Source organism: Physella acuta, unplaced genomic scaffold (genome assembly GCF_028476545.2).
Source record: "Physella acuta isolate Inbredline_101_S28 unplaced genomic scaffold, ASM2847654v3 ptg000090l, whole genome shotgun sequence".
NCBI lineage: Eukaryota > Metazoa > Mollusca > Gastropoda > Physidae > Physella > Physella acuta.
This window is the reverse complement of record NW_026731610.1, coordinates 1698702-1715942: the sequence shown is the minus strand read 5'-3', so window position 1 is coordinate 1715942 and position 17241 is coordinate 1698702. Positions and strand designations below refer to the sequence as shown.

The 17241-nt window shown below is 34.6% G+C and overlaps 1 long non-coding RNA gene across 3 annotated transcripts; it reads left to right on the top strand.

The window, feature by feature from the left end:
• Positions 1 to 7751: 7751 nt before the first annotated feature.
• On the top strand, positions 7752 to 12073 carry LOC131928411 (uncharacterized). 3 transcript variants are annotated; one of them, XR_009383777.1, is made up of 5 exons: positions 7752 to 7782; positions 8058 to 8118; positions 9225 to 9291; positions 10943 to 11011; positions 11869 to 12073. It is a non-coding gene; the product is annotated as an uncharacterized LOC131928411 (long non-coding RNA). The 3 variants fall into 3 exon arrangements; XR_009383774.1 differs by having other exon boundaries at positions 7757 to 7782; positions 8050 to 8118; XR_009383776.1 differs by having other exon boundaries at positions 7768 to 7806; positions 8050 to 8118.
• Positions 12074 to 17241: the final 5168 nt, after the last annotated feature.

The following is a 17241-nucleotide window of genomic DNA, read 5'->3' as shown; positions in this document are numbered from 1 at the left end:
TGACTTGATTAAGTATGAATTGACTAAGTGTTTATAAATACACGGACTAAAAAAATCTTGAGCGACCAGGATTCGAACCTGGGTTGTCGCGGCCACAACGCGAAGTACTAACCACTATACGATCACGGCCAGCGCGCTCACATCGATTGGGGCCGAAGTAACTGTGTCTATAAGCCTCCAGTCTTGTCGGTATCTTTAGAAATCATGTCCTCAATTTTATGGTCCTTGGGGCGTAATTAAATTAAGCTAATTACCGTCTCTAATTGCTAGTTTTTATGATTGCATCTGAAATTGTTAGGCGAAAGTAGCCTACATGCCAAATTTCAGATCTATTGAGCAATCAGAAGTGGGTTAATTTTCGATGTCAATTTTAACAACAAACACACGCGAAGCTGAGTTAATAAAAACGTGTTAAAAAATATTATATACGCGGTGTCTTCTAGGACGTAGAGGCTAAACCCGTCCAGGTCGATTTCGCTGTCTTGCTCGAGTTCTTTCACCAAGTGACACAGGGTCGCAACGAACATCATAAAACTGACGGTCGCGTCGCTAAATGACGTCACAAAGATGGCGACCTTCATGCTGCTGTTTAAGCCGAGCCTAAAATAGATGATCACGTTGAAGAAATTGGTGAGGAGCCCGCCAAAAATCAGGAACCCTCGAACAGATATCGTGATGATTATCTGGAAATATCTGAGGGCCTCGTCTGAGATGAGGTACTCTCTCGTGTTGGAGATGAATTGGTTTACTTCGCCAGAGACGGTCCGATTCATGCTTGTGATTGTTTTAAATTTAAATTGGAACAGGCTATTTATTTTCTAGTAATTCTTTATGTTAATAAAAAAAAATTGCAATAGTAGTTGATTTTGTATCCGTTAGAACGTAGTGTTTCTTAGACTTTCAGTACTACTTTGTTATGAAGCGAAATTAGTTATTATTAAAAAAAATTAATCTAACTCCAACCTGTTTCCATACCAAATTATTCGTATTTATTATACATATAAGAAAGCATGAAATATATTTTTATATTCTAAACTAACACAAAACATGTTTGCGGATCCGTATGCGAAATGAAATTTTTAAAGTTACTTTGATTATAAAACCTTGATTCATATCATATATATAGGCCTAGGCTACTTTCTAGCTACGAATATTAAAATAAATGTCATTGAAGTACATTAATTAAAAATCAATTTTTCTTCACAGATTATTTCATAGAACAATTATAAATAATTTCTATATAATACATCTGTAATTATAATATATTTTCTTAGCTATACCTTGGCTGTCGTCGTCCTATCCGAAGTAGTTCTTAATTATACACGCGAGATATTTTTAAATAGATACATACAATTTTACTTTGCTACAAGTTGCAATTAGAGTAAATAACACGGGTCGTCTTATTACTGTTTAGTTTGTGTGTTTCCTAAGATTATACATTTTTAAAACCTATCTTACTTTTTACGACAATTCGGACAATTACGAAACACTTATTTTTAATTTTCATTAAAAAATATAAGGCCTTGTAATTCTTTAAAAACACGATTATTATTTTGTAAAATTACAAACTACACTTTCGTCAAAACACAAAGTTATGTAATTTGTTGTATTTATTTATTGAACGCGCTATTTAATTTGTTATTAATTAAAAAACAAAAGAACTAAAATTATACTATATTTTTTTCTTCCAAAAAACGGAAATCTCACTTTATAAATACTTTTATTTAAAAGTTGGTTATTTCCCATTTCATCGACATCACTCAGATTTGAAAAAAAAAAGTGAAACAGTATTAGTTAAGGATGGTGGTACTAGGAAGGATCTCGTCAACTGTTTATGTCCTACTGTGACGTCAAAAATATGCTTATGTCCTACTGTGACGTCAGAAAAGTGCTTATGTCCTACTGTGACGTCAGAAAAGTGCTTATGTCCTACTGTGACGTCAGAAAAGTGCTTATGTCCTACTGTGACGTCAGAAAAGTGCTTATGTCCTACTGGTACCTCGGTTTAACAGAGAAGCTATCTCAAGAGTGTCTAAGAATGAAAGCTCGCGAAAGCGGCGCATATCTTACATGCAGCGGTTCCTACACCGGCAGTCGCATCACTTTATGTAGGTGAGTTCTTCTCTGATACCCGGAGGGGCACTAATTGTTTAACAGAAATGTACAATAATATGTATCCATCTATCTATCTATATGTATATATATATATATATATATATATATATATATATATATATATATATATATATATATATATATATATATATATATAATATATATATATATATATATATATATATATATATATATATATATATATATATATATATATATATATATATATATATATATATATATATATGTATATATATATATATATATATATATATATATATATATATATATACATTTAGATAGATAGATAAACATAAACTGATACAGCAGATACAGTAGAAAAACTAGTTGTATGTCATTGCTTCGATATGATGTAAAATAAATTGAAAGTAGTACACTAAAGAAATAAGAAAAAAACACAAAATGTAGGCCGACAAAACAAAACAATCCATCACTCTAGGCCAGGGGTCTCCAAACTTTTCAGCCCGAGGACTATCAAATATCAGTTCGGGGGCCAGAGTTTCTTTAAGGTATCTCTTCAAGGTCGTGGCGCCCCTCCCCCCCCCCTCGCGAAGAACGTCTACCGCCCCCCCCCCCCCCAACGAGATATAATTTATACAGAAATAATTACAAATTTCAAGTGTCCACCCCCCCCCTCGAGGCTGTGGCGTAGCTACCGTAAAGCTAGAGTAAGCAAGGCATAGGGGCCCAAGGCAAATAGGTGCCCTTTTTCGAAAGTTTGAGGGGGGGGGGGTGCAAATCGAAAGTTTGTCCCCGGTCGCCGGGAAGGGTCGCTACGCCTCTGAGGGGCCCACTAACACTTTTTGCATAGGGGCCCAAAAATCCTAGCTACGCCACTCACTCGAGGTCCACGTTTGTTCTGAAATTGTTCTTCCCGTATTTGATTCTTGAAAATGTTTGTTCACACAGCATGTTGTTCGAAAATTTGAAAGTTACTTTGATGCAAAAGTTTTAATGTTAGGAAATCTTCCTTGTGCAAAAACGTATGAAAACCCATCCGCCCTTCTTTTAGCTTGTCTCTAAGGAGGTCATTTTCTTGCAATTCAATGACCTCCAGCTGCAGTTCATCTTTGCAACTGGCCACATTTGCTTCCAATGGGCTTTGAAACGATCTCACTTCTTCTGCATATGAATCCAAGTCGGAAAACCGCTACTGAAACTTCAGCTGGAGGTCTTTAATGATCTCGTATCTAAATGACGTGGGGAACTCAGTGGTTGCTTCAGCCCTAAAGACGTTGCACTGCTGAAAGTGTGTCAAGCTGTTAGCCTGTACATGTTCCAAAAACATGACAAGTTTGTATCTAAAAGCCTTTAGGTGGGTGTATAGATCAGAAACTAGATTTCACTCTCTTGCCGTTTTAGGTTCCGAAAAATTAAATGACTAGTTATGTCTGCAGCAGAGGCAAATTTCTATACCCACTCTTCATCAGACAATAATGGATGTGACTTGCCTTTACAATCAGGAAGACACCTATTTATTTTCTTAGATACTCTGCTTAGAATTTTCTCTCTAAATTGGCAATCTTACTGATGTGAAATATGGTAAATCTTGCGATTTTGTTTTTGTCTCTGAACTATCTATGGTCAGATATCCCCTTTGGTAACAGTGTCATACATTATATGTAGAAGGCGAGCTCTCGTGTTATGTTCAGGTCTTCATCCACACCTCTATGAAAACAAATAGCTGAGAGGTGGAACAGCTGTCCAGCGACTCATCCATTGCAATTGAAAAATGGCGAAATTTGCTTGAATTTTTCGCTATTTGTGTCACAATGTTTTCAACAATGTCTGCAACACGGCGAGTAATTGTATTTGCCCACAAAGTTACATTTTCAAATAGTTTTGAATTTTCTGTGCAAAGCTCCTCAGCCACCTCCAACAAAAAAATGTTTCAGTGGACAAAAAGATCGTTGCGGGCCGGATAAAATGAACTCGCGGGCCGCATTCGGCCCGCGGGCCGTAGTTTGGAGACCCCTGCATTAAGTAGAAAGCGAAAGCTGATAATCAAATTTTGAGATCGAATTAGCATGATAATAAAACAAGGAGTGGCAGAAATTTGATGGAGTCACAAAGGCTTAAGAGAGTAAAAGAAAAAAATAAACAAATGGCCGCAAGAATAGTGAGTAGAAGTTTGTGGAACTTACCTGCCCGATTATTGACTTTCTCAAGAGTGAAGGGCTTCGATCAGAGGCGTAGCAAGGGGGTTGTACATATGTCCCCGGGCGCCGACCCTAGGGGGCGCCAAAATAGGTGGAAAAAAATATTAAAAGCTCATTCTAGCTGCAGATTTGCATTATAATTAATAAAAAAAATATTTGGTTTGTCCCCCGGGGGGGGGGCAAGTTGAAAGTTTGTCCCAGGGCACCTGGAAGGGTCGCCACGCCCCTGACTCTGATCATTCTTATTACAAAACAGACAAGGCATACAGTTACTCTTTGAAACAACACACTATGAATTTGGACCGTTGTGCATATATTAAACGTAGAGACAGGTTTTACATTAAACCTGGAGACAGATTATACCAAAATCCATATTACAGTATTCTCTTGAAATATTATCTGAAGAAAAAAACAAAAACAATTCACTTAATAGTTCAAGTTTGATATTTTCATCCAGTCATATATCGCATTTAATTGTTTAAGATTGGCAGCTTAAAATGTACTTCATGCTCAAATGTACAGATCAAAAAACGTATTTATTAGGATTATACGGATTGGTTTAGTTACATACATGTAAAAGCTTATGGTTTCTGATTGCTTATCTGCACCACATGCTGGTGATTTTAAATAATCGATAGTTAAAGTGGTTAGGACATAACATACCTGCAACTCAATACTCACAGTTTAAAGCATGAGATGTTCTTTGTACGTGAACATTTAAATAAGTATGTGTTTAAATTTTGGAATAAAGGCGACATATGTTCTATCCCAAATGTGCAAATTTTATTAAAAATTATTTACAACGCTAACGACTTTTTTATTGTTACAACAGTTATGATTGTTAGAACTGTCACAACAGTTACAGTAGTTATAACAGTTACAATATATACACTAAATACTACATAACGTATACAACAGTTACAAAAATACAACATATACAACATATACAACAAATACAAAAGTTACAACAGATACAAAAATTAGATACGACATAACTTATACAATAGTTACAACCAGTGGCTTAGCAAGGATTGTCTCATTTTGGGGGGGGGGGGGGGGGGTTTAAAGTTTAACTTCAGTAACCCAATTACTGCCTTTCCCGTTTTAGGTGGTGAGGTGGGGATGGGGGAGAATAACCAACTCAGAGTGAACATAGCGTCAGTTTTTAGATTACTGTTCTAAACATACATATAAAATTATACATCTATTCAGAAATAAATTTAAATAAGTAACAGTGGTATTATAACAGTAATAATTTTTACCCCCCCCCCCTCCCGCCTACGCCATTGGTTACAACAAGTACAGCAGTTACAATATATACAACAGATACAATAGATAAAAAATATACATAAAACATATACAACAGCTACAGTAGTTATAACAGTTACAACATATACAAGAGATACGATATAACGTAAGCAACAGTTAGAACATATACAACAATTGCAACTAATAAAAAATATACAACATATACAACAATAAGGTACAACAGATAGAACATATAGATTGAACTGTTACAACAGAGACAACAGATACAACAATTATTTACGATATAACGTATACAGCAGATTCACTAAATACAACAGTTACAACAGATTCAATAGATTCAACAGTTACAAAAGTTACAACAGATACAACAGTTACAACTGTCAGAATGGATACAACAGATACAACAGTTACAACAGATTCAACAGATATAACTGATACAACGGTTACAACATACTACATACAACAGTTATAACAGTTACAACAGTTACAACAGATACAACAGATACAACATACAACAGATACATTAGATACAACATATACACCATATACAACATATACAACAAATACAACATATACAACATATAAACATATACAACATATACAACATATACAACATATACAACATGTTCAACATATACAACATATACAACATATACAACATATACAACATATACAACATATACAACATATACAACATATACAACATATACAACATATACAACATATACAACATATACAACATATACAACATATACAACATATACAACATATACAACATATACAACATATACAACATATACAACATATACAACATACACAACATACACAACATACACAACATATACAACATACCCAACATACACAACATACACAACATATACAACATATACAACATATACAACATATACAACATATACAACATATACAACATATGCAACATATGCAACATATGCAACATATGCAACATATGCAACATATGCAACATATGCAACATATGTAACATATGCAACATATGCAACATATACAACATATACAACATATACAACATATACAACATATACAACATATACAACATATACAACATATACAACATATACAACATATACAACATATACAACATATACAACATATACAACATATACAACATATACAACATATACAACATATACAACATATACAACATATACAACATATACAACATATACAACATATACAACATATACAACATATACAACATATACAACATATACAACATATACAACATATACAACATATACAACATATACAACATATACAACATATACAACATATGCAACATATGCAACATATGCAACATATGCAACATATGCAACATATGCAACATATGTAACATATGCAACATATGCAACATATACAACATATGCAACATATACAACATATACAACATATACAACATATACAACATATACAACATATACAACATATACAACATATACAACATATACAACATATACAACATATACAACATATACAACATATACAACATATACAACATATACAACATATACAACATATACAACATATACAACATATACAACATATACAACATATACAACATATACAACATATACAACATATACAACATATACAACATATACAACATATACAACATATACAACATATACAACATATACAACATATACAACATATACAACATATACATCATATACAACATATACAACATACACAACATATACAACATTTACAATATATTCAACAAAAATAAGATGTACAACAGATGGTGATAGTAGTCAAAAACGAAAACCCCTATCCTTATGGGTCCAATCATAATGTCGAAAATGATTTTTTCTTATATTACAAATATAAAATCTACTAGCTTACTGGATATAAACGAATACAAATATGATAATGTACCAATTTTTTATGTTGTATATTCCCATGAACTGATTTAAACTAATATGTTATGTTAATGTATCAGCTTTTTATGTTGTATGTTCTTTTGAGCCTCAAGTAAAGCGATATAATGATACTTTTGTTTTTAAATCTCTCCCGTTACAGCGTTTTGATCTGATGTAAATGCATTAAGCTGTTTTATCTATGTCGGCGTCAGGTCTCGTTAAAGTCCTATTAGAATGGGGCCTATCGAATTACAACCATGCAATCTATATAAACCATTCACTTATCAAACAAACGCCAACACATTCTTCAACGTGAACAGGTGTGCCTGTGTATATTTTGTGTTGTATGTATACTTCTCGGAAATATATAGATAGTTAGATTATAACTGCAACACGATTACTACAATGCTTTCTGCTTAATGTGATTGTATTTAAAAAAAAATGTTTTCATTCGTAGATTACTTTAATTTAAAAAAAAATGTGAGCCTCATCTAAATGGTTGTTGATGTTTATACTTACTTAGCAATTCCAGTGTATGCTTTTTTATATGTTATGAAGTATTGACTTGTTCCTTTGTTAACCCTGAGGTACAAAGGGCTGCAACCACACCTCTCCATCGGACCCAGTATTGAGCGTCTCTCTTTATTTACACCCACGTAAGCCTGGCAGCCATTGCCCCATTTTCTAATGTTATGGTGTGTTTATGCTTAATAGGGCTGGTAAGTTGGTCACCAACCAGTGCTATGGCTCATGCAGGTTTTATTGAGCCGTAGAACTGGTTGGTGACCTACTTACCAGCCCTATTGTCTCTCTCTCTCTCTCTCTCTCTCTCTCTCTCTCTCTCTCTCTCTCAATGGGGCTGCGTGGCCTAGCGATTCCATTGACTGCTAACCCGAAAGCTTTAGGTTTAAGTCAGTAGACCGTCCCTGATTCCACCCAGCTCGGATGGGTATCCCTGTCGTAAAAAATAATTAAAGTTCACCTTTCAAACCTGAAGGTCTATGGGGCAAGTGAAGTAGAGTTCACTTGTTTCTGTGACCTCGGCAAATGAAGAGATAGTGTGGTCAGCACTATGCCCAGCCGCCTTTACTCTCCCTAACATGAGTTAGGTACCCATCAGAGTTGGGTGGACTCAGGAACGGTCTACTGACTTGAACCCGGATTCGAATGGGAAAGTAAAGTCGGCTGGGCATAGTGATCATCACGCCGACCCTTCATATGTTCATATGCATAGTGATGACCACACCGACCTTTCATATGTTTATATGCCGAGGCTGCAGAAACAAGTTAATTTTACTTCACTTGCCCCATGGACCGTCTTAAAAGGAATGTTACGTATTGGATAACGTAAAGCGTGTTACTTTAAATTTGAAACTGAATATAAGAGTAACGCTATAATTATACCTAAGACAATTTATTAGTATTAGGGTTTTATTATATTGGGTTTAGGGGGGGGGGGGGGTAGTGCAGAATTGGGTTTTGCCACAGCCATTCAATTATACTTGTAAGTGTGGGTTAGCCCAAGCTACTTCGTGTTTCGTATACTAGTAGAATTCTACAATTTAGCAAATTAAGAAACTGAAGATGACGGATGACGGCAAGAGATAATAAGTTATTAAAAAAAAAAGACAAATTTCTAATGTTCTACCGAAAGGCTTGTTAAAAAAAAGACGAATAGATGAGTTCAATTTCGTCGATTAGTTGTCAACACAACGCTATCTTTAAACAGCTTTCTTAAAATTACAAATTTGATTTGTTTCAGCCTCATTCCAACAAGAAATGAAGCTTTGGTTTTTCCTTATTCTCCTTATGGTTGCCTATGCCAATGCGTAAGTGTGTATACACCAGAAATTAAAAGTGTTGCATTGAAAGCAGGTTCCAAAAGGTTGTTGCCATAAAACATGTTTTTCAACCGACATTGAATATTTTTACCCTCAGCTTTTCGATTATTTCTGGTGGGGCCAGGTGTAACATAAATAAAAACAGAATCCACGGAGTGAAATTGCAACAGTCATTTGTAATTTCCAACAATTACAAGAGAAACGGTGAACATTGACACAGAGAGAATGTGACAACATGCTACGCTAAGTTGACGCTACACAACACACCGCTTACACACACCGTTCACACACTTCTTTTTCACGCTCGCACACTATTTTCAAGGCGAGGCCACTCTCACATCCACTTTATATAAACATCTACATCACAATATTTTATAACATTTGCGAATTACGTACAAAAAAACTTTAAGTTTTATTAAGGCTAGAAATATTCAAACAAATAATTACTATATGCTAATTGTATAACAATTCCATTGATCAATGTGTGCAAATATTACATATATTAATCCACCTTGAAAAATTATTTAGATTCCTTACTCTAACAGTTATTAAATCAAGTTGTAGTAAATTATTAAATTTGGTGTCATCCCCCCCCCCCCCCCAGACATGAAAACATTTTTCCTCAGGCAACGTTTAGTTGGTGCCAACCCCCCCCCCCCCTCCATTAGGCGATAGCTTTAAACTTTGCATAGATAATACTAACGGTGTTGATCAATAGTTGGTTATAAATACAGCTGAATGTAGTATAGTTTTCTATATAGTTAGCAGTATTACGTCATGATGTCACCCCCCCCACCCCCCTCCACACACACCTCTTTCTGGATTTGTCACTTTTGCTCTTAATTAAATTACTTTTTAACTCTAATTATTCATTTATTTAACTGAATGATCTTTTATATATACGTATATATATATATATATATAAATATATATATATATATATATATATATATATATATATATATATATATATATATATATATATATATATGTGTGTGTTGCTCTTTTTTGCCTTGGTGTTACCCCCTAAATGGTGTCACCGGTGCGGTCCGCCCCCCTCCCCTTCTCGCGACGCCTCTGAATAGTACTACAATAGTAATTTAGCGAACACTTATATTTTTAATTTGGATCAGTAGAGTGAGGGTGTTATGGTGACAGTCGATGTTATGTTATTTAATATAAATTTAATAGGCTATACCCCATCGACTACTATTGTGTATTTTATCAAAGAAAACAATTGTGGCGACTCTCTTTGTTTTAGTCTTTCTGGCAATTTGCTTGTCATCATCTGCTTATATTCAACACAAAAGTATGAAAACGAGTGTAATTGATGTTCTTAAAGATCTTTAATTTTTACACACTGTCATGTAACGATAATTTTATTGCTTGCAATATTTTTTAAAATTTCAAAAAATTGAATTATTACATAGAATTTTCAAGCTTTTTGTTGAACAATATAATATTATATCGACAATCAAAATTTCATCCAAATATTTTTGTATCAATTTCGTTTTCGCTTCATTTTACTATTCATTGTTAAATTAATTATATTAGAACACAATATATTAAATAATAGCACCAATATTAATAACACATGAGCTTATTCATTAGTATTGTAATTCTATATTTCTATATTTAGATGTAATAGAAGCGAAAGAATCTTATGTTATAATAATCCAAATGCTTGCCCCAGTGGGATGAAATGCCAGTAAGTTGTGATTTTTGTATTTTAATATAGAGTAATTTTCTTTTTCTACAATTATACAACTGAATTGCAAATTTCTATGAATACATTTGATTTTTTTTCTCAAAACGTTCACAATGAATAATATAATAATATGTTTAAAATCATGTTTTAATTTTTTTTTAAATACTCAGTTCACCGACTTAAATTCTATGTGCAGTCAATATTAAACGCAAATAAATACATGCATACATTATGTTTAGTATATTAATTGATACGACATCTACATCTACATCTACATCTACATCTACATCTACATCTACATCTACATCTACATCTACATCTACATCTACATCTACATCTACATCTACATCTACATCTACATCTACATCTACATCTACATCTACATCTACATCTACATCTACATCTACATCTACATCTACATCTACATCTACATCTACATCTACATCTACATCTACATCTACATCTACATCTACATCTACATCTACATCTACATCTACATCTACATCTACATCTACATCTACATCTACATCTACATCTACATCTACATCTACATCTACATCTACATCTACATCTACATCTACATCTACATCTACATCTACATCTACATCTACATCTACATCTACATCTACATCTACATCTACATCTACATCTACAGTATATATAAATATATATATATATATATATATATATATATATATATATATATATATATATATATATATATATATATATATATATATATATATATATATATATATATATATATATATATATATATATAAAACACATAAAGAAACATTTACGAAAATTTATCTTAAAAGTGTTTATAAACTTTTAATTTTGATCATGTTTTTCAGACGGACTCGTTTTGCCGGTTCTGATTATTGCATATCCGCAAATTAGCCTTTGACACATCCCAAATTTTAATTCTTATCATAAAAAAAAATATCCTCAATCTACTGATTAACTAAAATACGACCCTCTCACTATTATTTTAACATTCTGTTTTGCCAATCCCGATAAATGTTTTTTTCTGTTTGAAAATGTAATAAAAAAATGAAACATCAATTGTTTAATGTGTTGGTATATGTTTTCATAAAAATTTACCATCAAACTTCTTCAACACATTAACACACGCTGTTTACAAATTTCCCTAATGGATAAATGGACGGTGAAGTCGTTTCATTAGAAGATCGTTAACTAGCGATAGATCGTGGGCGACAAAGTGGAAACTATATTCTAATTATTTTTACAAGCTTTTATTTAACTCACTTCCTCTGTCTGTCTGTCTGTCTAGGTCGAAGTGCCCTGCGAAATTGCAGGCACTTCTAACTGACAGATATAGTTCGTAATTGGTACGTGGGTCAAGACATGAAGACAATGCATCGTGACATTAAATGCGTCTTAATTTTTTATGAATTAATTCTAATTTCAACCAAATTAGTAGGCAGTTCTATACACACGCATCATCACGTTCAATATGCGCGCAATGGATTATAGTCATGTAACTCTATTGTAAATAAAAACATGTAAAGTACTAAAAAAAATTCATAAAAACCGTTTTAATAACTAGCTTTTATGTAATAATGCACTAAAAAATAGAAAATAAATTATACACTACTATTTAAATTACTATAAAGAAAAGGTCTGTTCCTAAATATTAGTAAAGGTATCCAATAGATACTAAAATGGCCCATGCTTTTCTTTATAGTTATTTAAATAGTAAAATTTATTTTCTACTTTTTGGTGCATTATTACATAAAAGATTGTTATTAAAACGCTTTTTATGAAAACATTTTGGCTGTGCACACACCTCAGGTTACCCCGCTTGTAGTGCCACAAGGCGGTGGTGACAGAATCATTTGTGGGGGTGACACCAAATCCCATGTAGTTATAGGGAGTTATAGGCGAGTCATCTAGATGGAGGCATCCGGCTGTGGTTAGGCATGGAGAGGGTTGGGCACCGCGACACTTAACCATAGACATAAGGGTTACGGGATAATTTAGATCTAGAGAGCACTTATATGCCAAATGCAGCAACGGTCCTGGCAGCCCACTGGGAATAGGGCTTGTAAGTGTACGGTCTCGGAATCTACTAGCTGCATAGTGCGGGAACGAGAAGTTGTGACCTACTTACAAGCCCTATTTTTTCTCGGCATCCAACAGGGATTTTTGTCCGATGTCCGACGACCCAGTCTAGCCATGATGCTCGACCATCTTGAAATTTTCATGACTGTTTAATAGCCTTTTAAATATCTTTGAAAACATACATAAGTATAAAAAAATGTAACACTCCTTCACCGCAAGGATTATATGTATGTGTGGCTGCTCAATGGAACGTAGATCTCACAATGTCAATCTCTCAATGCTGTAGAGCTCACTGAGCTCACCCAGCTGTAATGGGTACCTGTCTCGAGTCGAGAAAAGTGAGATCGATGATACATATAGCTCAGCAAATTATCTATTCATTTACACAGACGAACTCTACTTCATCTGCGGTTATGTTACTGATCTATATCTCTTTATTATATGTAAAACATAATACATGTAAAATCATTTATTTATTACTACGTGTAGAAGAATGCAACATAACATATATAACACAACGAACATAAATAAATACAGGATTGAATAATTTTGACCTGTTTTATTTAGTAACAAAAAAAAAAGCATACTTAAATTGCAATAGTAATAGAAAAGCTATGATGAACGATACATTATCAGTTTAATTAACATCTGAAGCATAAGCGTGTGATTCTGTGATTCCCAGAAATAAATGCGCAACGGAAAAATGCGCAACTGAAAACTATGCAAACACAATCGAATGCGCAGATACAAACTTACAACACTAATACACTTCCGTTTGGTAATAGTTTGTGGAAAAATGGTTTTTGTCCCTATGTACAATTGGACATATTTAGCAAACGTCTATAAATGATCGATTTTTTAAGGAAAATTTCCGCCTGCGCACTGTTTTGTGCTTCATTTCCCATTGCGCATTTTTTTCCTTACTGTATCCCATCATATAGTTATCAGTAAAACAAAAACCTGAGTGTAACAATGGCGGAACAATTATTCTAATTGCTGATAAACGTAACGATAATTATCTTAATTCTCTTGGTATAGTTCCAGCTTTAAAGAGTAACCAAATAGAGGGTTCTTAAATATTAAATACACACGCAGTTATGTCATCTTATTTAGTCTTTTTTTAAAAAAAAACTATATCTCAGAGAATAACGAAACATTGTTTCTAAAATATCAAATGACTCTCATTTATAATTTTCGTCAATTATTTTATTTTCTATTTTTTTTAATGACCTGAAGTGACTAATTGTTACTTTTTAATTTTAGTTGTTAGATGTAATTACTAGAATAGTTATAAACTATTATTCTTATCTTTGCTTCGGATAACTCTATTATTTTTCTAGTAAAATTACGCCTTACTACAACTTTAAGAGAATTAAAATATACATTTAATAAAGCCGTTCTTGAAGATAATTATTCAAACACGATGACAGAAATTATATTAACTACGTATTATATTTGCCAATAATTATATAACGCGACAGTAAACGCACTTGAAATGGGTAATTAAAAAATAATTGTATGTAAGTTAATTCACGCTTGCACATTACTTCTGGTAATTACTACCCGTTGGGTTTTGATCTGTATCTATCAAGAGTACGTCTTTCTCGGCGGATCGTGTAGTTTAATGTGAGTAATCCTAAACAAGTAACTCTAATAGACTGATATTTCTACATAGTCTACTTACATACTTTGATAATAAAACTAACTGAATAATTTCCTAGATTCGCTTTGTTACCGACAGATCGGTGTATATTCATATTCGCTTGTTTCGCTGTCCTAAAGATTTTTTTCTGCTGCAATTTGTTAAATTAATTTTCGTTAAAAGAAAAAAGATAATATTTTCAAATGAATATGGCGGTTTCTGAAGAAATAATATCAACCGCGAATATGACGGAAATCGTTGGAGGTGGTGTCGTAAATGTGGAAGTACTCGACGGCGGAAAAGAGGAAATAGTTTCCGATGAGGTGATGGAGTACCTGTTCATTTCGCTAACCATCAGCGTCCACGGCGTCATTGCGATAACCGGCGTCTTGACCAACAGCGTCAACGTCTTCGTGTTCTTCAAACTGGGTCTCAAGGACAGCATGAGCGTTGGACTTTGGACCCTGTCCTTCACCGATCTCACGGTGTCCGCCCTACAGCTGTCCAGCTGTTTCTGCTACTTGGTCAACATCGTCTACCCCAACAGCCCTGTCGACCCGTACACCATCGGCGCTTTCTATTTCAGCTGGATGAGGTATATCGCGTATTTAATCTCATGCTGGATAACCGCGGTTATATCAGCCGAGCGATGTTTTTGCGTTATCTCCCCTTTTAGAGTTAAACAAGTATTCACAACAACACGATGCGTTTTCATGATTTTGATAATTTATTTCTTGCATATAGGTATCCATCTACCTGTCTTCATGTTTACACCATTACAACTCGTTATGTTCCCTATTATAGGAACGGGAATTAATGCAACCGTAGTGTACGCAACACAATTAAAAATTGTGTACCAACAAGAATGTGTCCTTTGTGTATTCATCGCAGACCTGATCGCTGGGGTGTGTCTGTCTGCAACATCACAAGCCATCATCATCGTCTGTACGTTTTGGATGATCTACGCACTCAAATCTTCTTCTAAAATTCGCACCGCGGTGCGCATCGATCGGGTTAATATTTCTACGCAAAGTAAAACAAAACCACCCCGCAGTTTTGAGGATAATCTCTCAACACGGGAAAGAAAGCTGGCCAAAGTAGTGGTGCTTTTGGCCATTATTTTAACCGTGTGCAACATCCCAAAATTTATGGTGACGGCTGCGCATAACCTTCTGCCAAGTCTGGGGGTCGGGGGTTATGAGAATTTGGAGGTGTTGATGTGGGAGGTGTCGTATGTGTGTACCACACTCTGCTGTTGTAGTAATTTCTTGGTGTATCTAGTGTTAAATGCCAGCTACAGAAAAACTTTAATTCAGATTTTTCATGTGTGACAAATAAATTTGTCTTGTTGGCAATGAAATGGTTTCTTCAGAAGTTTTATTATCTAACTTATAAATGTGACTTACTTTTTTTTTAATTTTTTTTTACCATAACTAAAAATATTTATTCTCAAAACATTTTATATCCAACAGGTTTTCATGATAAGTGAAAAAAATGTCATGAAGTACGATATGAAATGTGTTATGTACAGGAACAGCAATGGTGAATGAATGAGTGATAACGGTGGTTTAAAAATATGGAATTGTCTAGACAGGGGATCCTTCTTGCTTGTCTCTGACAGCATCCTTGAATCTTTCTTTCAAGAGGGAAATTTCAGAGATCAGATCAGTGATGGCGTTTGTGGTGTCAGAGATCAGATCAGTGATGGCGTTTGTGGTGTCAGAGATCAGTGATGGCGTTTGTGGTGTCAGAGATCAGATCAGTGATGGCATTTGTGGTGTCAGAGATCAGATCAGTGATGGCGTTTGTGGTGTCAGAGATCAGATCAGTGATGGCATTTGTGGTGTCAGAGATCAGATCAGTGATGGCATTTGTGGTGTCAGAGATCAGTGATGGCGTTTGTGATGTCAGCGATCAGATCAGTGATGGCGTTTGTGGTGTCAGAGATCAGATCAGTGATGGCATTTGTGGTGTCAGAGATCAGATCAGTGATGGCATTTGTGGTGTCAGAGATCAGATCAGTGATGGCGTTTGTGGTATCAGAGATCAGATCAGTGATGGCGTTTGTGGTGTCAGAGATCAGATCAGTGATGGCGTTTGTGGTGTCAGAGATCAGTGATGGCGTTTGTGGTGTCAGAGATCAGATCAGTGATGGCGTTTGTGGTGTCAGAGATCAGTGATGGCATTTGTGGTGTCAGAGATCAGTGATGGCGTTTGTGGTGTCAGAGATCAGTGATGGCGTTTGTGGTGTCAGAGATCAGATCAGTGATGGCATTTGTGGTGTCAGAGATCAGTGATGGCATTTGTGGTGTCAGAGATCAGATCAGTGATGGCATTTGTGGTGTCAGAGATCAGTGATGGCATTTGTGGTGTCAGAGATCAGATCAGTGATGGCATTTGTGGTGTCAGAGATCAGTGATGGCATTTGTGGTGTCAGAGATCAGTGATGGCATTTGTGGTGTCAGAGATCAGTGATGGCATTTGTGGTGTCAGAGATCAG